Raw genomic sequence first — 25,578 nt, forward strand, 5'->3', positions numbered from 1 at the left:
CAAAGCTGAGGATGATTTTGAATTATCGCACCTTGTTATTCTGATGATCTTGTAGATTTGTGCTGGGTCTCAAAACTGGGCTTCACAAGTGCTAGGCAAGCACTCCACTAGCTGAGTTATAGCTCTTATTTTAATCCCAGAAACACTGAAATAATGTGTTTTGTGAGCACATAATTCCTTTAAAATGTCAGTATTTTAAATTTCGTCTTTGATATTAAATTTCTCCTTATTTGTTAGAACCTTTTCTGAAGTTTTCAGGACTAGTGGAAATTATTGAATATTAGCTAACTAGGTCCTTTTGGAGTTTTATAGCTTAATAAACAAATTTTACAAAGATTGCTTAGATACTGGTGTGTCTGTGTGTTTATGTACCAATCCAATAAATTAATCAGAAAAACTCCAAATGATGTCATTTATATTTAATCAACTACATTTTCAACTATTTTATGTGACATAATAAAAATTTACCTTGCTGGGCAGTGGTGGCACACACCTTTAATCCTCAGCATTCAGGAAGCAGAGTCAGGTGGAGCTCTGTGAGTTTGAGGCCGGCCTGGTCTACAAAGTGAGTTCCAGGACAGCCAGGACTACACAGAGAAACCCTGAATCAAAAAGTCAAAAAAAACAAAAAAAATAAAACTTGAAAAAGGAGATAGAGACTGCAGAAATGTTTTCTATGACCCCTGTGATCTTTATATTTTCTTATAAATCTTTGGTAAGTAACTTCCTACTTAATTTTAATATTCAGTTAAAATTAAATTTTAATGTCCACTCTCAAAAAAATTAAATTTGGAAAACATTCTACTTCATATGTAATATCATAGATGATAGTAAGATAATAAGGTATTTTTATTTTGTTTGGGGTGTTGTTTGGTATTTTCTAGAAATGGGATCTTATGTAGCCCAGATGGCCTTGAATTCCTATGTAACCACATATGTCCTTACACTGTCAATCCACCTTCATCTCTCTCCCAAGTACTGTGATGGCAGGCATGAGCCACCACACTCAGTTTAAAACATTAAGTTTTGGCATCCATCCATTCATAACTACAGCATTTGATATTTGTGACAGCTGTTTATATAATTTTATATCTTTTGAAATAAATAGTTTCTAGCAAATGTGAAAGCTTCTGATTTTACTTTTAGCTGCTGTGGTGTGATCATCCTATGATGCTCATGCTTGCCTAAAAGTTCTTACGTTTTTACACATGTACTTTAAATACTTCCTAATGAAAATACATTGACCTAGTATGGGGCAGGGGTTGGCCTTCAAATGAAACCAACTTGAACATGGGATTATAATTGTAGGAGCTAAGGGAGGAACATGAGGAAATCCAGTGTAGAGTTTTGAAATTATCACTTTAACAACATTTTAAGCATAAATGCATATGGAATAGTTTAATAAGCAGTTCCTGTCTGATAGGACTTCCACATTTCTTCAAGTCAGAGAATGGACAAGTGCCCATCTTTACATAGTCTTTATCAGGAGCTGCTCTGGGGAGAATAATTTTCAGAGAAGCTGAATATAAAGCTCATGAAAGCTGGTCGTGAAAATGTGACTATCATCCTCATTTGCCTGGGTGTTCCTGAATTCAGGGAATTTTTATACAGATATGTGGCTTAGCTGGATGAAATCCTTGGAATGTCATAGAAATCATTTCTGACTTACAGAGAATCAAGCCCATTTCAGCTCTACTGACAGCTATTCTAAACTATGCAGAACAGTGTGGGACTTACTGAGTCAAGTCCTTTGTCTGAGTATCACTGAAGGAGTTGTAAGAGGGCATTTATTTCTGTTACTATCATATGCTACTGCGGTTGCTATACTGAAGCTGCTTGATATATCCCCTTTCATCTAACTGACTTTCTTCCGTAGCCCAATAGGCCTCAGTTTTTCAGTTGACTGAACCCATACACGGTGCACAGTGCTATGAGAAACAAGGGCAGAAGATATTTCTTCATTATCTCACCCAAAAAAATCTTAAATTTATAGTTCTGTTTTTCTCACAGTCCTACTATTAATTTTGATTTTAAGAAATATTACAAGCATTTCTTAACAGAAAATAGTAAAATTTTGTGTGTATATTGTTAATGTGATCAGTAAGAATGTAATTACAAAACTTGTTGAGTTGCACTACATTGCAGCCTTCATCAAGCCACTTAATGCCAATAAGTTTCAGTGCATTGCACAGTCTGGGCAATGTCCTGAGACTACAAATTCTTGCAGGTTGCAAGATTATATTATAGAGATTCAGCTGTGTATTAAAGCTATACTTTGACTGGCCAAGTGTCTGTCAAAAGGCAAGCCATTTATTATGGAATATTTAGTGTTATCCAGCTTTTAATATTTCAGCTGTCTTCTGCTATGAAATTCTTGCGAGCCTAAATACTACAGACCTTTTGGCAAACAGCTAAGCTTCTCAAATGCTGAATCTCTAGGTAATTAACTCCCCTGCTGAGCCTAGGTGACAAGCAGGCTGGAGATGCATAGCTTTGCTTCTTGTGCAAATGAAGCCCTTCCTCCATGCCTAGCGGCAAAGCAGAGAGTTTGACTGAGGACAATAGGGCTTTTTGTCCAGAGGAGACACAGAACCTTTTGGCCAGAGAGAAGAGAGGAAGATAGAGGTTCTGTAGAGGGTAAAGCAGATCTCTTGCAGGGGTAAGGAAGTATATAGATGGGGGACAAAGGAACAGAGGACCGTGACTATCAGGTCAAAAGCATAAGAGCTTATTAAGACTATGAGGACAGGAAAACTGGGCACAGAGAGGAGCTGAATGTAAGGACAAAACTGAAACTGTGTACATAAAATTGACTTAGAAGAATAAAGTGAATGGAGTAAAGAACTCAGTGTGTTTAGATTCATTTTATATCCCTCAGATTAGTATCCTTAGCTGCTTGTAGAATCTGTTCTGGACTCTGGTAGAGATATCCCAAGGCAGGCACTTGGAGGGAATTCATTAACAAATAACCTCGATCTCTACCTGGCAGTGTAAACGGATAAACCCCTGAATCTCTCACACATGCACATGTGACATAACTTTAACTCAGAGGGTAATTCAGGCCACTTCAGCTCAGACAAACTCAGCCCTCTCTGCAGCTCCCTGCTTATATAAGTAAATTCCAGACTTCTTAAGTACTTTAGCAAGAGTTTGTGTGCCCACTTGATGCTTTATACTCTCTTGTTGGGGGCCCATGTATAGATTTCTTCAAAGTTTAGCCACAGAGTTCTAATAGTCCATGCTATTCAAAGAGTTGAGGATCATTGTCTTGCTAGTCTGTGAATAAAGATGACTCACAAATGTTGACATTTCAATTCATCTTAGTCATTTCATGGGGGAATTCCCTAGGACTTTTGATGTCTTATAGTAACTAAACACAAGATCCATCTAGAATGAAAGTTTGAAGAAAGAGCTTTACAATCAGTACTTTCTTGACTTGGCTCATTTTCCTCTGAGATCTACAATTACTTTTTATAACTATTGATACCCACAGAATGGGTAAGAAATTATGCCTCTGAACTTTTTATTTGATATGATCACAGTCTAGATTTAGTGTTATAGTCCAGTAAGACAAGTTACAGGCATTTCATTTTTCTTTTTATGCTTAATGCACATGTTTGTTTAATATTTATTGAACTTAAAACCTTCAGATAAGGTTGGCATTGTCCAATTCCTTTGTTCCCAAATATTTAACAGAAACAAATGTCTCCTTAAAATGATTACTAAATATATGTCTCAAACATTAAATTGTGTATGATTCCTTCTGAGGATCTTGGTTTTGGGCAGGTTAATTTTTAAGAATTATGAATTTAACGTAAACTTTAGAACTGAAGAGATGGCTCAAGCCTGTGCATGTGTGAGGACCAAATAAAAGCTATGTATACTGTCATGCTCATGTGGGGGAAAAGGATCCCCAGCCATAGCCGGGTGGATAGACTAACTGAACTGGCCAGCTCCAGCTTCAGTGAGAGATTCTGTTTATAAAATAGAGAATGATCCAGAAAGATCATACCCTGTTTCAGTAGCTGGTCTTCATATGCATGTACCAACAAATATGTGCACCACTCACATGCAATACACACACACACACATACACACACACACACACACACACACACACACACACACACACACACGTACACGACCTGCATTTTGTGCTCTTCTGCACCACATTTGGTGTGTCTGTTACTTGCTACTCTTCAGCTTGTGCCAATCCTTGAGCTTGCCCTGTTTTTTACTTTTTCTCCTTGCCTACTTGGGATTCTCTCACTTACTCTCAGGAACACTCCTGAGTAAATATCTATACTTTTATACATAAAAAGCTGTATAGTCTCAATACTACAAAATATGTAAGCTATAGTATACAAATATAGAAATGTTGATACATAAACAAGATGCTTTGTCAACAACACCTTTCTGATATGAAATGTACACATTAGTTCAGAAATCCTGGCTTTGAGCCCTAAAGGCATCTTTTAGACAGTGTTATATTTATATAAATGAAATTCACAGTGCATAATTAAGAAAAAATTAATTATCATCTGCTCAATATTGGGTTACCCCCAAAGCATAAAATAATATCCACATATCTATACAAATGTATAATAAATGGTGGCATATGAGAAGATGAGATAAGTCTATATGTGATTCCAAATAATTTATATAAATAGTGGATCCTCAGGAAGGTGAAGTTAAGCGTGTGTTCTGCATTGTGACTTCCTTCCAAAAAGGACAGTGTGGGAAGGGGAGGGAGTATGAACATTGTGTTACAATGGAGAAGCCTAAGGACCACTCCCTTAGATGGATGATTGAAGTCAGCATCAACAGTGATTGGTCATGCATCCTTGTTATGATGTGAAAAGGTGGCATTTTCTTATGAGAGTGGTTAAGAGTGTTCACTGATCTCCGAAAGCACCCAAGTTCAGTTCTCTGCATCCACATCTAGTGGCTCACAACTGTGTGTAACTCCAGATACAGGAGATCTGATGCCCTTTTTAGTCTCCATACATGCTTCCACTGATGTATGTATATCTACACACAAACATAAACACAAAAATAAAATTTTGAGACCCCCCCCTTTTAATTCTCATAACCCTAGCCTAAACATGATAAAGGCATCAAACTGCAGCTGAAATTATTTTTGTAAGTACCCAATGAATATTGATCATAACTATAGAAGTCACCAAAATTAATCAACTCTCACATCAAAGAGAAACCCAAGAATGTGTGCTGTGTAAATACTGTGAGATCCTGGATGGGAATCTAGAAAAGAAAGGGGACAAAAATGTCCTTAGGTAAAAACCAAGTAAATTAGAAACAAGCATAGACTTTAGTTGATAGTAATCCATCAATATGACTGAACTCATCAACTATGATGTGTGCATCATACCACTATAAAAGGAGTTGTTAATAGCAAATTCCTTATGCTAACCAAGAATCGTTCTTACAAAGAGAAACTAAGTTAAAGACACAGGAGATCCCTTTGTACTAAAGTTGAAATATTTCTTTAAAACTAGGGTGATTCCAAAATATAAGGATTATTTTTCAAGATATCATCTTCCAAAATAGTTTTTATTTGTTTATTTTTGTGGTTGTATTTTTTTTAAAGATTTATTCATTTATTTTATGAATGAGTGCTCAATCTGCATGTACACCTTTATGCCAGAAGAGGGCATCAGATCCCACTAGAGATGGTTGTGAGCCACCATGTGGTTACTAGGAATTGAACTCAGGACCTCTAGAAGAACAGCCTGTGCTCTTAATTGATGAGCCATCTCTCCAGCCCCTTGAGGTTGTATTTTAATTACATTTCTCCCTTCATTTTCTCCTTCTGAACCCTCTTCCCCACTCTTCTTCAAATTCATAGCCTCTTTTTTACACTGATTTTTATTGCATGCATATATGTATTTGTATATACACATTTATACCCAAATATAACCTGTTGAGTCCATAGTAAATAGTCTTGATAAACATAGTATAAAGCAGGGATTTGGCTCACATACAGTCAGAACTCCTTTCAACCTCTTGATCTCATCAATATCCTTCTACATGAATCACCAAGGCTTTAAACTTGCCATTAGTATCACCTTTCTATACTACTTCTTCTTCAGTATCAAGTCATTGCTTATTTTGTCTTTTTAATTGTAGACAAAAATTATTATAATGCTTATAGCATACTTCACTTTGTATGCAGTTCTAACATCTTTCCAAGTAGAAGGCCACACAGCAAATTCATGACCATGCTTATCAACCCTAAGTTAGGTACTGTTGCCCATTCATCCAACTCTGTGTGAATCTACCCATCATCTCCTTACCCCAGCACTGTTGGAAGTTTCTGTCGTGTCCGTGATTTGTCAATTGTGTTCATAGTCATGAAACAAGGACACTCATGGAACAGCAAGAAAGCCCTCAGGTATCAGCAATACTGGCATTTATGCAAATTACATGATCTCTAAATAATTTTTCCAGAAGGGATAGAGCAGGTGATCATCAAAAGAAGCCTCATGAGGAAGCATTAAGAGATTACAATTGAATGTGACAGCCAGAATTTCCTAGTGGGACTTTCTCCATGCTTCCTTAGAAAGATTTTTTTTTATTTATAATAAGAATATTATCTTATAAAGAGCTACATGATTGTAGAGAAAGCAATGCTGAAAGGCAACTGCACAGCAAGTTAGCTTACTAGTATTTTATATTACTTATCAAATTATATAAGTAACCTTAAACATAGTACTAAAGCCTCCATAGTCTATGACCAGATCCCATGGAAAACAAAGGTTTGGGTTTGGGGTTTTCACCCCTTATTCTAGAGATAACACATTCTGGTTTTGTTTGTTTGTTTTTGTTCATTGTATTTTGTTTTAAGATAGGGTCTCTGGTATCCCAGGCTAGCCCCAAACATGCTATGTAGCAGAGGATTGCTGTGGAACAATCTTTGTATACTATGTATTACCTTCATTGGTTAATAAAGAACTGACTGGCCTATAACTGGGCAGGAAGAGATTGGGCTGGAGAGCCAGACTAGGACTCTAGGAAGAAGGGTGGATTCTGGGCAAGGAAGTGAGTGTGGAAAGAGTGGGTGTGGGTGGAATTATAAGAGGAAGGTAAATATGATCAATATCTATTATGTGGAATTATCAAAGAATAATTAAACTATTATTAAAAATTAAAGTGAAGGGTGATTGAGAAAGACACCTAGTGTCAACCTCTGGCCTCTACAAACAGGAACACACAGCTGCACATGTGTTTTCATACATAAAGAACACATAAAGATACAATTAGTTTGGGAATTTAGAGAATTTGACCAGATAATACAAAATTGAGCTGGAAATTAGATTAAACACAAATCACATCAAGTCTTATAGCTTTCCTTTATTCAATATTTCTAAAATGAGTTTGGCCAAAAGTCCACCTTTATCAAATTATCAAAGTCTATAAAGCTAAATAATAAGAACAAGTGAGAGTTTATAGATGACAAGTTGTAAGAATCGAAAATTCTAAGCTCTTCATAGCACTCCTTATGAATATAAACATGAATAGTTTTGCAAGAATAACAATTCTTTGACTATTCTTGGCAAACTTCAAGTATGCAGCTATCTACCCTAGGAGAACATTTCTATTTTATTAGTCATTCAAAGAAAAGTAAGTGCATCCATGCTTCTTCACCCTTGTTTGCTTTTTTGAAAACCTAATACCATGCTGTATTGGGCAGACTTCCATTTTTTTAAATTTTCATTTATTCTTTGAGATTTTTTTTACATGTACAGTGTGCTTCAATTACTTGCAGGCTTTCCAGTCACTCCAACTCCTCCCAGCTTCTCCTCCAAATTCCTCCTCCCTCCTAAAGATCATGCTCTCCTTAAAAACACACACACACACACACACACACAGCCTTACCCTTTGAGCATCTGAACATATCTCTATGATTAGCTGTGAGTAGGCTTAGTGTAGACCACTGTACTCATTTGCATTATTCTTCTTTGGCCTCAAGTTCTGATTATATGATTCTCTGTTCTGTCCTCAATGCCATTCCTTCATCAAATTCATCTTGCATTTTTCTCTTCTGGGGAAAATTGCTTTTGGCTTTAATATAACTATGTTGTTTGTTTGTTTGTTTGCTTGCTTGCTTGTTTTATTAATTTTGAGCCACTTCAAGCCCTTTGAGCGAAAATAGCTTAAGTGAACCTCCTTTGTATATAAGTAAACTGCTGCAAGCAGTGAAGAAGAAAGATTATTTGGAGTTTATAACAATCTTTCATGTAAGCAAGTCTAGCCTCTCCTTTAATTTATTATAGACTCTAGTAACTCCGTGTGAAGTGCAAATTCGTTGTTATATAATTTAATATGAGAAAACCAAACTTTTAAAAATGGAACTATCATTCAAATGTATTAGGGACACTGAAAAGTTGAAGGAGGAGGTAGGAGAGACTTACATATTAATCATCCCTCCCTTAAAACACAGCCTGTGGTTTCAGATATTTGCAGAGGATAAGATGAAGCTAACAAAGCTCTCATCAGGGATTTGAGTTCCTGGGGATAGAAGGCAATTCTCTCCAAATGGGGCACAACAAACTGGTTATCCCAAGATCCCCTAGTCCCTTCTTTCTCTAGCAAATAGAATCTCCTGACTTAGACAAAGGCACAAATTATCCCAAAGGAAACTCTGCTTCCCACCCTTTCTCATGGCTAAATGTGGCTGTATATCTATATTTCCAAAAATCAAATGCAAGAAATAGCTACTTTGAAAAAAAAAAAAAAAAGTCCCTTGCCCTATCTCACCATCTTGCACTTTCCAGAGAGGGGAACGGATCTAGCTTCAGATGTGAAGACAGGAAAACTAACCTGAGAATGGAAAACAGCAGCATACAAGAATCTATCTGCTCTATGCCTGAGGTTGCAGTACAGAATTGCCAATGACTCTGAATTATTAAAAAATCTCAACCATTCATAGCAGAAATGCAATGAATTTGTGAGATTCTTTTTCCTTCAGAATCTTAGTGTGCACTTTACACATTTTAATAATTACAAATATGATAAGTTGTTTGGAATGATACTAGTGGTTCAGCAAATGATTAGTAACATTCAAAACTACTCCTGTTATAGGAGGCAGAGGGGTCAAGGACACTACAAGAAAACCCACAGAATAACTAACCTAGACTCATAGGGGCTCACAGAGACTGAACTAACAACCAGGGAGCGTGCATGGGACTGACCTAGACCCTCTGCATATATGTGACCATTGTGTAGGTTGGTCTTTGTCTTAGAGTTTCTATTGCTTTAAAGAGACATCATGGTCATGGCAAATCTTATAAAGGAAAACATTTAATTGGGGTGACTTACAGTTTTAGAGGCTCAGGCCATTATCATTATGGCAGGGAGCATGGCAGTGTGCAAGCAGACAAGGTGTTGGTTATATCTTGATCAGAAGGCAACAGGAAATGATTTCTGACCCGAGGCGAGGAGTAGCTTGAGCATAGGAGATCTCCAAACCCATGCCAACAATGACATACTTTCTCCAACAAGGCCACACCTACTTCAACAATGCCACACTCCTAATAGTGCTGCTCCCTTTGGGAACAATTTTCTTTAAACCCATCACAGTTGTTTTGTGGGACTCCTAAAAGTGGGAGCAGGGGCTGTCTCTGACTCTGTTGCCTTCTTTTGCGACCCTTTCCTCCTACCAGGTTGCCTCACGCAACCTCAATAGGAGAGGAGGTGCCTAGTCTCACTGCAAGTTAATACACCATGACTGGTTGATATGCATGGCTATCCTGCCCTTTTCTGAAGAGAAATGGAAGAGAAGTAGTGGATGGGGGGAGGGCCTAGGAAGAGAGGACGGATGGAAAACTGTTGTCAGGATATAAAAACAAACGGATAGATAGATAGATAGATAGATAGATAGATAGATAGATAGATAGATAGATAGATATGGAGGGATGGATAGATAGATAGATAGATAGATAGATAGATAGATAGATAGATATGGAGGGATGGATAGACAGACAGACAGACAGACAGATAGATAGAGGTAGGGGGGTAGGGGTCGAGAGAGACAGAGAGAGAGAGAGAGAGAGAGAGAGAGAGAGAGAGAGAGAGAGAGAGAGAGAGAGAGAACTACTTCTGGAAAATAATTAGTAGTCATAATCCCACAGCCTTCCATGACTATGCCTCTGAATGCTGGATTGTGCAGTGGCCAACATCAAACATTCCTTCAGTATTACATGCATTGACATCCTTCTGCATTTCAAAGCTTAGGAGATGGGTAGGAAAATGACAAATTCTGTCACAAACTACCTTCAAACATGGACTAAACCTATTCATTCTTCCTTTCATCCATTCTTTATTACACACACACACACACACACACACACACACACACACACACACACATATATATATGAGAGAGAGAGAGAGGAGATACATATATAAAATGGTAGGTGGTTTGAGAAGGGATCTCATAATGTAGCTCTAGCTGACTTCAAGCTGTGATCCTCCTACCTCAGCCTTCTAAGTGCTAATACCTGACACCACTCTACTTGGCTTCCCATTCTTAAATTTTAGAAAATAATACCCCCACCCCACTCCCCACACAGTAAATTTCAGACATAGCACTTCTAAATGGAAATACAATCATCTCACCTGGCCCAGGGTGGATGCTTATCACGTTTTGAGTTACTGTAAGCCATGCAAAGTGTAGCATCTTCTGCTTCTGAATCATGCCTATGCTTATGTCAGGCACTTGGAACAAAGCACCAGTGTTGTTCAATGCATCCTGTAGTTAACAGTTAGGCAGGAATAGAGACAAAAGGGAAACCAATTAAAATACATATGTGCATACCTGACATAGGTAATTCAGGAGATACAGGTAGATGCTAAGAACACAGTCAATTATAACAATACTAATTTCCAATACCCCGTCCACATTCCCATGGACTTAAAACAACATTCCTACTGGTTCAGATGTTAGAACAGGACAAAGCACATGGCTTACACAACTTAAAGGAAAGGCAGCCATTCATATTGCTCCCCTGGGATCTCTTCTTCCTCAAAGAGAAAAACAATTACCAATCAGTAGCTATATGACAGGTCGCAGGGCTCCACTGATCTTTCCTTTTAAGTATGAACGACATATATGTAACAACAGTTTTAATTAACACCATCCCTGATTAAACTTTCAGTTATCCATGGGTTATGCAAAGCCAATTTATCTTCTCTGGTGGCAAAAGTGGTAAGTGAATGGACTGGGTTGTAATTACCACCCAGGAACATTTCAGGACTTGTATTGTGTGGATTCCTTTGTCATTACAAGCTATTTTTCCCTACAGCAGTAATTTGGAGGGTCTCTATTTTAACACTTCTTTAAACTCACATAGAAGTTGAAATAATAGTGCAAAAGCATTGATACCCTTCAGTCAGAGACCTTTTAGCCTTCTCTTTTTCCACTTCCTCCTCTACTTCCCCATCCCTCCTCTCTCTCTTCCTCTCCTTCTTCCTCTTTCTCTCTTTCCCTAATCACTTGAGAGCAAGTTATATGTTTCTTTACCCTAAATGTAGTATTTCTTCAGAGATAGAATTTATAGTAAAATTATAATATCAGAGAATTAATATGATTGATACATATTCTAATTCCACAGAGCTCATTCAGATATAGTGAGCTTTAGAACATCAACCAAAAAGCCCAACATAATTTGTTGCATCCACTTATTTTATCTTTTTAATCATATTTGATTTGCAATGGTTCAAGAGGGGTTTTGTTTTCTTTGTATTTTCATAGCATTAAATATTAAAAAATTCAGATGAGCAATTTTATAGCCTGTCTGTCACTCTGTGTTTACAGGATGGTTCCTTGTGGTTAAATTCCAGTCAGATCTGGTTGGCAAAAACAAAAATGGGACCAGATTTCCAGGACATAGTGTCCAGAGGCCACTGTTAAATGACCATTTGAGAAAAAAAAAGAAAAGAAAAAACTTTTTTCTCTCCACCATTCCTTTATTTTGTATTTTAAGGTTTTATTGTTCACTTTGTTTTTTGAAATATGCCATGTTATTATTACCCAGGCTAGTCTGAATCTCCTAGACCCCAATAATTCACTTGCCTCACCCTATGAAGCAGAGGAAGCTATGAGTATTTATCACCTGTTGTAACTAAGGAAGTTTGCTTTTTCATACAAATAATAATTTGTACCTATCACTTTTTATTATTCTTACTCTCGTTCCTTTTCTCAATGTTCATATTCTCCTTTGTTAGCTGTTAATGGTACTCATAATGGGTTACTTATAAAACAGTAGTTTTATTAAATTCACTTTTCCTCTAGATTTTTCCTCTCCATTTCTGTATCTTCGTTCCTTTATGCAACGCAACATAAAATATGAAGCATGTGAAGAAGCATGTATCATGTAGTGTGTGCTTGTCTTCACTTTGAGTCTCTTTTCAGTAGCTCTTTGACTGTGGCTGTTTTCAAAGCCTTCTCTTGTGCAATTGAAATACATCCTACAGTAGATTCTTAAAGATGGAATCATGAGTATAAAATGCCTTGATCTCTGAATGTTCAGAACCACTTTTCTACAGAGCTGATGCTTGAAAGATGACATCACCAAATTTGCCATTCTTGGTTCCATTTTCAACTCTTGAAGTCCTGGGAACTGCTCTGCTGTTATCAGCTAGACTGGATGTTGTTTTTGAGACACCTGATAAGAATCTCGGTTTTTCACTTTGAAGTTATTTTGCAGTTTCTCCATAGGGGTCTTAAAGCATTTTCTTTATTCTTTATAATCTTTAATCATTCCTCCAAGAAATGGCTTCAAATTGATCATTTTGTTTGGTTTTCCTAGTAATAAGTAGACACCTTTGAAATATACATTCTGGTCTTCTTTTCTGAAAGTAATATTGGATAATAGTTCTCTCTCAGCACATAAAAGATGCTTCTCTTTCCAGCTCCATCATTGCTGAGACGTCACCTTTTATTTGATCTATCATGTAATTTTATGTAATTTGTTCTTTTTCTTGATAGGGCTAGGTTCCTTCTTTGTGTTGGCCTGTCTGAGAGCTGGTATTTCAAACCCATAAGTACATATCTTTCATCATAATCCTGAAAGTTCTAACCCTTATAATCTATTTGTTATTTATATTATTTTGCTTCTATTGTGTTCAAATGTATTCCTTTTGTTCATTTATCTTATCACAGGGCTTCTCTTCTGTTCCCTCCATTCTGTTGTCTTGGAAACTATTTGTTTCAGTGAGTTTCTTATGAGTTTTATTCAGATCCACTGCCATTCCTCTCCAACCAAGTTCACCTCTTCCCTCCTCCACACTGCTTTTCCATCCCAACTTCATGTGCTCTTTTTATTAAACCTATTGAGTGCTCTTAAGTGCAACTTGTTCATGTGGGTATTAAATGACCTACTGGTATATAGGTTGCCTATCACTAGCTGTATCCACAAAACAGACTCTCTATCCAAGAAAACATCTTTTTCCAACATCCCCTACAGTGGAGAGACTGTGGGCCTCTCCTCCACATATGCTGGAACTTTGGCCAACCTGCTCCTGTGCAGGCCTTTGTACATGCAGTCACACCTCCTGTGAGCAAAGGTGTACAGTGGCCCTGTCTGCTTGGAAAAAGCTGTTTTGATACAGATAAGTCACTACCTCTGGCTTTTAGAATCTTCTGTCCCTTCTTCTTCTTAAATCAATCTGGAACTTCATGGAAAAGGGTTATATTTTGATCGTACAGTTATTCTAGGCTCTTGTCTGCTAGTTTTACCAGGCACTTACCTTGCTTGGTTAGACTGGTTCTACTCAGTTCAAATTTCAAATGAGAATAGTTTATGGGCTAATCTGTGCTGATAAGACTACAGCCACTTGTGGGTAAAATGCCACTTGGAAATGTCAGTCAACAGTCTTTCTCTGGCTTTTTACTTACCTAGGAAGATTATTTCCCTAGTAATGATCATTCTCCCAACCATAACTCCCTGGTTGTTCTAACCAAAACCACTGCCATTTTCCCACCAATATGTCTACACATGAGGCTTTCTCAGGCTGAAAGAACAAAGCAGGTAGTTTATATTAAACACTCTTGCTTCCAAACCTGAACTCCATTACAACCAGTGTGCTTCTGCCATCACTATAGTAATTGCTTCGTGTGTGTGTGTGTGTGTGTGTGTGTGTGTGTTTAGAGTTGTGGTTGTTAGCTGCTTAACACTTTATCTGATTGGACCATCCTTAGACATTTCCAAAGGCAGAAATGACACATTATGCTTTTAAATACTGTTTCTGTTTCATTGGGAATTTTTTAAAATATGACTTGGGACTCAAATTATACACATAAATATACTTTTGACTTGTCTTTAATTTCAACCACTTCTTTCAGATACTTTTTACTGTTTTATTCATATTTTATTTTTGCATTATTTTCTAAATTTTCTCTTTTCCTCAAACTTTATTTTCTCAGTTACACTTACTATTCTTTAGGTAAATTATAATTCAGTCTTTATTTCTAACATTATTTGGTCTTCTTCAGTTTCTTAATGCAGTCAACTGTATTTCATTTGAAGAATAATTCTTAACTGAAATTGTTTGAGTTTGAATTCTATAGGATTTTAAAGTTCTTATATGAAAATAGACAGAGAAATGGTAATTTTGGCATCTGTATTCCATAGAAAATGCTAGCAATTTAGGGTAGTTCTATTGCTTCTACTACTCATAATTGTATATTTACTAACTGACAAACAGATACCCCTAAAGACTTGCACATTCGTGCTTAGTTGCTATAGAAATAGCTGTAGAGTGGTGTTAGAGATGAGTCTATTGTGAAGTCAACTCAGGTCAAATTTTCAATTTTCTTGGATCATTTGTCCTTTAAACATAAGTAAAGTTTATTTCCTGATGCTCTCTGAGACTGGATTACCCAACCTCTAAAGCTGTCAGCATGACCTTATTCAATAGCTGCAAGTCATGTAAAAGAAGACCCAGTGAGGAGTCATATTTACACCATGTGTAGTTGCCAGTAGGCTCTGCCTTATGAGCACCCATGCCTCCACTTTACCCTACCTAGCATTAGATCTGTGAGCTGACTCACACTTGGGAATTTGATAAAGAGCTGTTCCAGGCAAGAAGACCTAAGTCACTCCCCACTACACACACACAAACACACACACACACACACACACACACACACACACACACACACACACATATATATTAAGTTGTACAAACCTAACAACTATTTTAGTAACCTTCTGTCTGCTTTTGTTCCTGGTACCCTGTGATAAACAAATCACAGTCACAGTCATTCTGTGTCAGGATGGTTGCTTTCCCATCTTGATCCTAAAATATGGTTACCTTTCTACTACATTTCTGGGATCACAGGATCTTTGTGGATGTCTAACACCATACATACTTCAATAGCCTCAAAATCAGAAAGTCCACTTAAACTTCATCTATTTCAGGCAACAGCAGTCCTCAACATTCAGAAGACACCATGGAAATACTGTTTAGACTAATGGTTTCACCACAGCAGGTTTCTAAGACCTTACAAAGAACATGTTTCTGTCTAGTCATACAATCTATAGGAGAATGAAGAATTAATTACACACCATAAATTCACCCTTCCCCTCTCTTTGTTATATAAAAGAATATATCCATCCAAAATTCATTTAGCATGTACCATTAAACAGACTAAGCAAACAATGAAAACCACCCCTGCTGCTGTGGAATACTGAATCTAGATTCTCTCACATTTCTTACCTTTTAAAATAAATTACTTTGATCAATGTTTATATTCTTCCACATTTGTTCTAGCATTCTTGGAATCTATTCCCACACATAGTGCTCTGGTCTTTATTTTGTCTCTGAAAATAAAAATGAAGAACTCTGTGTTCTTTGTGAGGGAGATTAATTTTTAGACACTTTAGCCACTCTGCAGTCTTCCTTCACCTATGGGTCTTGTTCTAGTTTTGTGTCTGCTGCCATGTTAAAACACTGACCAAAAGCTACTTGGGAAGGAGGGTTTATATTTCCACATCACAGCCTAAGGGAAATCAGAGAAGATACTCAAGAAGGCAACTGGAGGTAAGAAATGAAGCAGAAATCATAGAGGGCTACTGCTTATTGGCTTGCTCCCAGGCTCTTATTCAACTACCTTTCCTATACAGCATAGGCACAACTTCCCAGGAAGGTTATTACCCACAGAGCATTGGGTACCCTTGCATCAGCTGACAATCAGGAAAATGTCCCACAGGCATGCCCTAGGTGAATCTGATTGAGGCAATTCTTTAATTGAGGTTCCCTCTTTCTGGGTATGTCAAGTTGATAACAAATTAACCAGGACATTTCATATCTTGTCTAATTTGACACAGAAATACATTGCCTTAAATCATAATCATAACCTATCATTTCTTGTTTGTTTCCAATATGCCATATTAATAACACAATATAAAAATACAGTACAACTTTTCAAAACCCCCAGTCTTTACAACATTCCAAAGACTTAAAACACAAAGTTCTACTTTAAAACACAAAATATCTTAACTGTGGGTCCCTGTAAATTGAAAAATACATTAAATACTTTCTTACTCCAAAGGGGAAGAATCTGGACATGAAACAATCACACTTAAGCAAAACCAAAGAATGGAGGTTTAACTCAATGCTTGACATCTGGGACTCACTTGTGATCTTCTGAGTTTCAAAGGGCTTAGACAGTTCTACTTCTGGCTCTACCACACACAGCACACATCCTATCAGGCCTATTTCATTCCATATTTGCTGCTGTTATTAGTAGGTGTCACATGGTTCTAGAACCTCAATATCCTGTCACCTCTACTGCTACTAAGGCTGCACTTTCACCAGTGTCCTCTTCCAGGGTCTCACAGTACCAAGTCTCAGGTGTTCACATGGCCCTTTCAATCATGCAGCTTCATGATACCAAACCGGGACTATGTGGGGATTGGAGGCCTTATGCATGATCAAGTCTGGCTGCCAGCTTGAGGTGCAGACTTGGTTCCCACTGTATCACAGCTTCAGTGTGCAAACCCAGATTTTACCTCATGATATTGATCTCTTGTTAATCACAGTGGATTCTTCAGACCCAGCTAATCAACGTCAGTTGTCCCAGTAAAGCAAGGTTTCACTTTCACAGATTCCAATCCAAAATTTGCCATGAACAGACCTCACAGTCTTTAGTTCCTTCTGTAACTTCGTACTCCAGGCCTCCATTGTCTGTACCTCTCTCAATATTTCTAGTTGCTATATTCTCATCCTTTACACTAGAAAATACTATATTTTTTATTGTAGTTCTTTAATTTTGAACCAGGTGGCAATCTAAGATTCCCCCTAACTCCAGAAGAAAAGATAATTCTCTGTCTTAAAAATCTCATAACCATAAATTGAAGATCTCTGTTAGAATAAATAGGAGAAACACTGACTTGAATACCAAAAAATCCTTTAATAGAAAAGACACTGAAAAACCCATGTGTGATCAATCCATTGTTCTGGTCTCTTCTATTCATCTCTTCTGATGAATGTGAACATAGTTATTATAGTATCCACTTGCTGTGTCTTTACAGTTCCTTCTTTAGAGGCAGTTGAGTTAGCCGTGTGGTTTTCATAGGCCAAGCAGATGTCATAAAGTGTGTACAGGCCAAAATGAGACAGTTGCTCAGCTTGGCTTGCCTTCATGCATCCTCATTATTTACCACCAGAATTACCTGCTTCCAAACAGTTTCAGGTCAAGGAAGAGAATATCTAGAGTTTGTGGAACCTCAGCTCAACCATAATTGGAAGCCAAGCCTTGTCAGGTCTAGCCTAGAAAAACTGATTACCTGTCAACTGTTTTCATTGGCATTTGAAATATGCTTCAGCTGAACACCATTGAGCTTTGTTTATATTGTGAAAGGATTGCCATGTAAGATTTTCATAGGTAAAATATTTGGAGAACCAAGTTTTCAAATGCACACACACACACACACACACACTGGCTACTGTCCTACCATGCTCTATGCATAACTCCCAAATCTACACATAGCCCACTATGGCTCCCTTCCTGTCACAGTCCCAGGAAACAATCTCTAGAGGCTTCTGCCGTCATTTACCCAAACTCATTTAATCAGTTTGAATTTCCCAATTTCCACTTCAACTGCCAAAAAGTTGGGGGAAAGAATATCTTTGTTCATGTGTCTTGTGTAACTCGTATGATTCCTGCCAAACACAGAACATGTTTAAATTATGGGTAGCCACAAAATGACAAATGTCTGTTATGCATCCTTTTTTCCTGATGAGTAGCTATGATACAATGACATATAAAGTCCTGTTGTCAAGCTAGACCACAGATAAACAATACAGCAGTAAGAGTGATAGATGACATGTAGTAACTATGTGCTAAACAGTGGGCATTAGTTATTTTCCTCATTGCTACAACAGGATGTATTATGAAAGCAATTTAGAGAACTCATAGTTTGAAGGTATTGTCCAACTTTTCTGGACACACCTTCACAGGCACACTCAGAGTCCTGTCTCCTAGATGATTCTCAATCCATTCCTATTGACTAGGGCATAATAGATCCCTTTATGTGACTATTATGGTCCCTGAGCAGAAATGCTTAAAGTGTGCCTTGGCAAGGTTGGGTAAGCTGATCCTATTTATGAGGTCCCATGAATGTGGCAAAGCCAGGAGACAAACCAGGGCATATTTGTAGAGTAGATGTTACTGATGCAATGCACTCTTCCTGAAGCATAAAGGACATTTCCAAGAAGTAATGAGTCCAACATTTTAGTGTGAGGATTTGTGACTTCATAAGTACCATGTCTAATCTACCATAGGTCTTAGTTCCACAAACAGTTTTTAAAAAAGACTTTTTAAATTTATTCTTTAACAATTTCAGGCATGTATACAATGTCTTCTAACCATATTCACCTCCATTTCCTTCTCTCATCTCCCTCTCATTCCTTCTGGAAGTCCCCTTCTTCTCAACACCTCCTCCTATTTTCATGTCTGCTTATACTCCCGGAAAAAAAAAATGACTCCCCTCCTCCAGCATTCAATAATACCTCAGCTAGGAGTGGGGCTTCGTGTGTCCTTTTCCTTCCATCCTGGAATGCTGGTGGGCTCAGTTTTGGACAGTTCTTGTGCTTATAACTTCAGCTCTAGTGAGTTCATGAGTGCAACATCCAGATTATGTGTAGATGACACCATCTCACAGCAATCATCCTCAACTTCAGGTTCTTACAGTTGTCCCCTGAGCTTTATAATAGAGGAGTATATAGATGTCCCATGTAGGGCTGAGCACTCAGCAGTCACCTATTTTTACATGTTGATCAATTGTGAGTCTCTGCATAAACCACTGCCCACTTCAAACAAAGTTTCTCTGGTCAAGGTTGAGAGCAACACTAATCTAAGAGAATAAACACAAATATTTAGAAGGTATTTTGACAGCATATTTGTTCAGCAAAGCAGCAGTAACAGATTCCCTGTAGGACCTACAACTTCCTAAGCCATAGGCATATTTATGGTACCATTTGTGAATTCCCTCCTGAGGAATGGGCCTCAAAACCAATCAGAAATATGGTGATTATCCTTATAAAAGTCATACTACTTTTGTACCCATGGGTACCTCAAGCTTGGAAGGCTGGCACTGTAGCATGCAGGGTCTACTTCTGGATAAGACCTTGACGTCTTTTGTCCTCCAGCAACCCACACTACACTTCCAGTGCTGTGAAAGCTGGCCAGCAGAGAAGAAATTTCCAGTTTGACTCTAGCTTGATTTCTCTACATCTACAATCAAAGCATGCTGTGTCTTCTGCAATAGTGTCTTACCATCTAGTTCTCATGGGCAGCCAAGAGCAGAGGAAACAGCCTACATTGTTTAGTGGAACTCTGGAGACTCCACAACCAACAATCCTTAGGGTTGTATTTTTGACACTGGTATTTTTGTGTAATAGCTCATAACTCACATCTTGTGGAAGCACCATTGCCCACCTATGAAGGTTACTATTTAAACTCCTTTTTAAATTATAGTCTTTATTATCTTAACAAGTAGTAGATTGTCACAAGACTTTCCATGCATCTTTAGTTTGGGCGAACATTTCCTGCTTTCCACCACTCTCCTTACCCTATCACTTCTTATACCTTTCCATCCCTAGCATTTCTGCCCTCTATCTTCATATAATGCATACTCTACTATTGCCATATATTATTAAATCCTACTTGTCAATCATTGACTTTACTTCCTGAGTATTCAGACTCCTATTCAAAAAATTTTTACCTATGTTTATGTCTTTTAAAATTTCTTTTTAATTAATTAATTATATGCATAAGTATTTTTTCTGCATATACATATGTATACCACATATATCCTACAGAGATATAAGAGGTTGTCAGATCCCCTGGAACTGGAGTTACAAATGGATTGTGAGTCTCCCCATAGGTACTGGGAACTGAACCCATATCCTCTGGAAGAGTGTCTAGCCCAGCACTCCTAACCACTGAGACATCTCTCCAGGCTCTGTGCCTCTATCTTGAAATAGACTCCTTACTTTTTCCTCTAGCAATTTCAAGGTACCAGGTCTTACATTGAGGTCATTGATCCATTTGGAATTGATATTTGTGAAGGGTAAGAGATTAGGATCAAGTTCCATCCTTTTCATGCAGTTGAGCTGCTGCTGAAGAACAATTTTCCTGAATCATTAAAGCATTGTTTAGTGAAATCATTGCCATGGTGGCCATAACAATTAGCTTAGTAATGTGTGTATTGCATAACTTGTTCATTATGTAATGATTCTTGCATAATCAATAAATAATTGAGTTATTTAAAACCATTAGCACCCCACCTAGTACTTACTGAAAGCCAACTATAGAAATAAACTGTTTCTTGTCATATTCTAGCTACCTATCTTCCTTCTTTTTCCTATGCTTACAAAAGAACTTTGTTTTGAGGAATTCTTTACAATGTAAACACTGAGCCCTAACTCAGCCTTAACTCAGAGAAACTAGAAATGAGTGTAAAATGCTTGGGCTAGAGATGTTGAGAGGAACCCAGGTATGAACATGTTGGCTGGAACCATTTTCATAAATATTAATTTTTTTTTTTGTTCAGCATCTAAAGCCTAAAACATATGGCATCTCCAGGGCTTGAAGTCAGGGTATTTCTAGCAACCTTATAAATGATCTTTCAAACAACTCATCTTATTAAATAATGGAAATACTGAGTGTGTAAGGAGACAGCTGGCTTAAAGCACTTCAGAGTTGGAGAACATCATGCCACATCATAGCAGTACAGGAAGTTAACTTCATGCAAGGTTGCATTTTCTCTCTTCCACATATTACCTTACACCTCGACTGCCAATTCTCAAAGAGGCAGGGAATTACTGATGTCAGTACGGAGAACTGGAAACTGATTTTCCTTTGAATTGTGTGACTCCTTCTCAGCTGTGAAAGCAGGAAGTGAGATCATTCACATTTATTGGAGATAGACAAGAGAACATGTCATAGACAGGAAGAAACATATCATGGCCTGCTTAAACTCAGAAAGGTTACTTGCCACCTTAAGCCTTCTTAGAAGTGCAAAAGATAGTATTCTTAATATTATCAGAAATGGAGAATATGAGGTGCCAGAGATAGTAATAAGTAAATAACATCAAAGTATTACATGAGGAATGGCATAAAGACAAAAAGAAAAGTTGAATTTATATTAAAATAAACTAATGAGTTGAAAGACTCTAGAGATTACCTAGGGTCAACCAGATGGCTCAGTGAGTAAAGCTCTACCCATGTATGCTCACATGAGTCAAGGTAGAAAGAGAGAGTTATCCTTTTACCTGTACATATACCTGTGTCCCTCACATACAACTATTACTAATAAACATTCATTTTAAAAAAGATGATCCAGATTAATCTGCTTAGAACCCCAAATAAACAAAGACAGAACTGACAGTAAACAATGCTAATTTTTTCTTAAATAGCATTTTCACTTTGACTGTATTTTTATTTTTACTTTTTATTTAATATAATAGATAGCAGAAGAGATACTCTCAGACCCCATTTGTTTATTTTCTTTTATACTATAAGTACAAAGCTAAATGTATGTACCAAACAAAAGTGTTTTTTTTTTTTCTCCAACATACATTCTTTCTATTCAGCAGCTGGGAAACATTTGCAGTCACATTTCATGATCCCCTGATGAATGAATTGATATGATGGTAAAAGAAAAGTTTTAAAATGCGTTCTTACCTTCTTTCCTGGGAGGCTGCTTCTATAATCGGTCAAATACTTCAAAATACTTCAAAAGAGCATTCTTGGTTTTTATTCAGTGCATTTACTTCCATTTCTTTGGTACCAACTTCCTAGAAAGCAATATAAATACTTCAACCAGCAGCTAAACTGTATTCCCATCTCTTGATAACTTAACCCATTCTACTATGACCATAAAAACTCAAGTGTACCATTAAATACAAAACAAGGAAGTCTCTATAGAAGTCCCCATACTTGTTCATCATGGGACAGTTTCAACAGGATGGTCTTCAACCATTAGTCATCCTTGGTTATAATCATATCAGTATTGTTGGAGAAAAATATTGACAACTTTTTGGTAAAATTCTGTCTGAAATCTAGTAAGCCTCTCTATTTTTTTCTTTTCATCCTAAAATACTATTCCTGACCTGGTGGTGGTAGCTCATGCCTTAATCCCAGCACTTGGAGCCAGAGGCAAGAGGATCTCCGTGAGTTTGAGGCCAGCCTGGTATACAGAGAGAGTTCCATAACAGTCAGGGGCTGTTGTTACACGAAGAAATCCTGTCTCCAAAAACAAACAAAAACAAAATGCTATTCTAGGAATTCAGAAAAAAAGGGGCACTAATTATTCCCCATTATTTCATATTTTTATTTTATTTATACTTTAAAAAAACTGTATTATTTATACCAAGAAACCCATCCAGGAATGATCTCACATATCTCATATTCTCTAGGACAATCAGAACTCCAAAGCTTCAAAGTTGCTTTCTCTTTGGGGATCTCTGATGGACAGGCTCTTGTTTAGCTTATGCTGTGGAATGATCTTTCATTAAACTCAATCTGAATATTGATCAACAGAAGATTGTGTATAGGATTTATAATACAAAAGAAGGAAAAGCACATTGAAGACATTGCTACTAGAATCACACCTAGCTGAAGTATTCTGTGAAAAGAATTCTGCTGAGTACACGCCTCCTGATATTTCTATACCTAGGTTGCACAATAATCTCTACTCAAAATGTGATCATGTAGAAGGATGTATTTTAAATGTAATTCACAAAACATACTACCATGTATTCTGAGACAGGTCAATAGAAGTCCCTAGCTTGCCAAAAAAAAAAAAAAAAGTCTGGATAATGAAAGAAGATGGAGAACCTCTACTTTGAAGCTACAGGAAATGCTATGATGTGCAATTCTCCTTGGGAAGAAAATGGAAGAGCCATTGGTATCAAAGATATATCAAGAGCAGTCACTGTGATCCCCCAAATTTCTTTGTTCAAAAGCAAGGTATCTTATTTTTGATATTAATGTTCTCAATTCACCATCTTAAAATTTGTCACAATTTCATCTTAGAATTTTAGTTTTATAGATGAAATCTACTAAATAAAGATCAAAGTGTGTTTGATCTCTTTCCTTTCATTCATACTTGGACTCATTTCTTTTATTCATGTTTAGTTTTTTTTCCTTTCATTCACCATTTGGTCTGTTTTTTCTCATTCATGTTTAGTTTCTTTCCTCTTATTCCTGTTTAGTCACTTTTCTCTCATTCATCATTTGGTCTCTTTCCTCTCATTCATGTTTGGTATCTTTCCTCTCATTCATGTTTTATCTCATTCCTCTCATTCATGTTTAGTCTCTTTCCTCTCATTCATGTTTGGACTCTTTCCTATCACCTTATACAGCTTCCTGCCTGCCTGAGACAGGCCTGTAGCCATCAACCTTGCACAAAAGTTCTTCCTCCATTCCATAGTTAGGGCTTAAGTGTGTATTCAGGGGTGAGGTGGACATGGGTACATGATAAAGGGTGATTATGGTCCTCTGATACTTCAAAAAGATGCCAAGCTCAAAAAAGAAGAATATTGAAATAGCAAATAAAATATCAACAAGCTAAGAAAGAGGAGAGAGAGAAAGAGAGTCTGCAGACTGCAATATAAAGTGTTTTCTTGCTTCTTAAGCAAGGAAAACTGCAATTCTAAAATAATTTTATATTAGCAGAAAAAGTGTGAAGATAGTACAAAGGCTTCACACACCCAACACCTATTAAATTAGTGGTAGAATTGGGATTTTCACCCAGATTTATAGGATCATAGATGTTGATGGAACTACCATTACATTTCTGGGGTAGGGGTATTACAAAAGCAAACTTCATGACATCAAAATCCTTATCAAGGTGTCCACCTAATGTCTTTTAGTATCACTGCCCTTTCTTTCTCTGTCTCCTGCTTTTGGAACTTTTCTGTCCCTGCCCTAGCACCTTTATGGCATCACAAGAATGTGACACATGCAGTAGCCAAGCTGCTAAATATTAGCAGATCTTAAATTTAAGGACTGTGCTGGGAAAGTACCTCCATGGTACAGGACTTACCTAGCATTCGTGAGGCCCTTGGTTCAATCCCCAGCACCACAAAATAAATAGATAAAGAGGAAAATATAAAAGCAAAAGACTAACCTTCCTGTTTTGATTATGCAAAGGTTCATTCTTCTACCTGTAGCAAGGGCATGCACTTGCCATTCTAGTTTCTTTGCTATGCAGGAGGCTGAGTCAAGCGGACCTTAAGTTCAAGACCATTTTGGCCAAAATGGCCAGATTCAACTCATTTTTAAAAGACTTTTCAAAATAATAAAATAACTCAGCTTTGCCTAGCACCCCATCAGAGAAAGAGTGTGCCTTTGAAGCAGGGAAAACAAATGTTCTAGCTCTGGATGGGTCCTTAGAGAGCAATAACCTAGAAGGTTCCTTCCAGCCTCTAAATTGATTTTCTGTAGCCAAAAACTATTTTTTGTCCATCTCTCATCAATGTCGTCACTATTGTTTGAACACCTTCAGCCACAGACTTGATCATCTTCAATCTGTGTGCATTTATCTGTTCAAGTTTAATAAACCAAATCCAGATTCATCTTAGTGGAAAACTCCATCTTCATTTCTACCAGTCATTAGAATCAAGTATTGTGAACAAAGATGATCATAGAAGTCCACAGCTGGAACTACCCCCCTCCTCACACCTGAAAGCTCTCTCCAAAGTGTTGATGTCACATGAGGGAGGCAGTGATTCCATGGCAGGATAGAAAGACAGCTCAGCACGCACTCTCAATGCAGTCCAGAAGAATCTAAAATCACAGTGCTCCAGCTCTAAATTTCTTGAAAGGGAAAAGGAAATCCACCTGAAACCCAACAGTGGACAGCGCTCAATTCCGCTGACTCTCTAGTTCACACCTGTTTCCTGATTGATCTCTCTCATGGTTAGATAAACAGCCAAGATGTGAAATGGAGTGTTTCCTTGTGGGGGGAGAGAGGACAGGGGGGGGGTGTTGCTTTGAAGTTTTCCTCACATTTCATTACCTTCCTGGGCTCTATATCTTGT

General features: G+C 37.4%; 1 long non-coding RNA gene across 4 annotated transcripts in view; it reads right to left on the reverse strand.

Annotated features, from left to right (window-relative positions):
• LOC114682934 overlaps nt 1-25,328 on the reverse strand; it is a 108,951-nt gene extending 83,623 nt beyond the window's left edge. Inside the window, exons 1-6 of one of the 4 annotated variants that reach the window (XR_003733104.1) lie at nt 25,220-25,328; nt 21,314-22,329; nt 19,039-19,382; nt 15,742-15,845; nt 10,991-11,043; nt 10,639-10,771 (exon numbers count right to left, since the gene is read on the reverse strand). This is a non-coding gene — a long non-coding RNA (uncharacterized LOC114682934). Of the gene's footprint in view, nt 1-10,638; nt 10,772-10,990; nt 11,044-15,741; nt 15,846-19,038; nt 19,383-21,313; nt 22,841-25,219 lie in introns of those variants that run through there. The other 3 variants (XR_003733105.1, XR_003733106.1, XR_003733103.1) reach the window with 3 other exon arrangements.
• Nucleotides 25,329-25,578: the final 250 nt, after the last annotated feature.

The sequence above is a fragment of the Peromyscus leucopus genome, chromosome 13 (genome assembly GCF_004664715.2).
Source record: "Peromyscus leucopus breed LL Stock chromosome 13, UCI_PerLeu_2.1, whole genome shotgun sequence".
Taxonomy (NCBI): Eukaryota; Metazoa; Chordata; class Mammalia; order Rodentia; family Cricetidae; genus Peromyscus; species Peromyscus leucopus.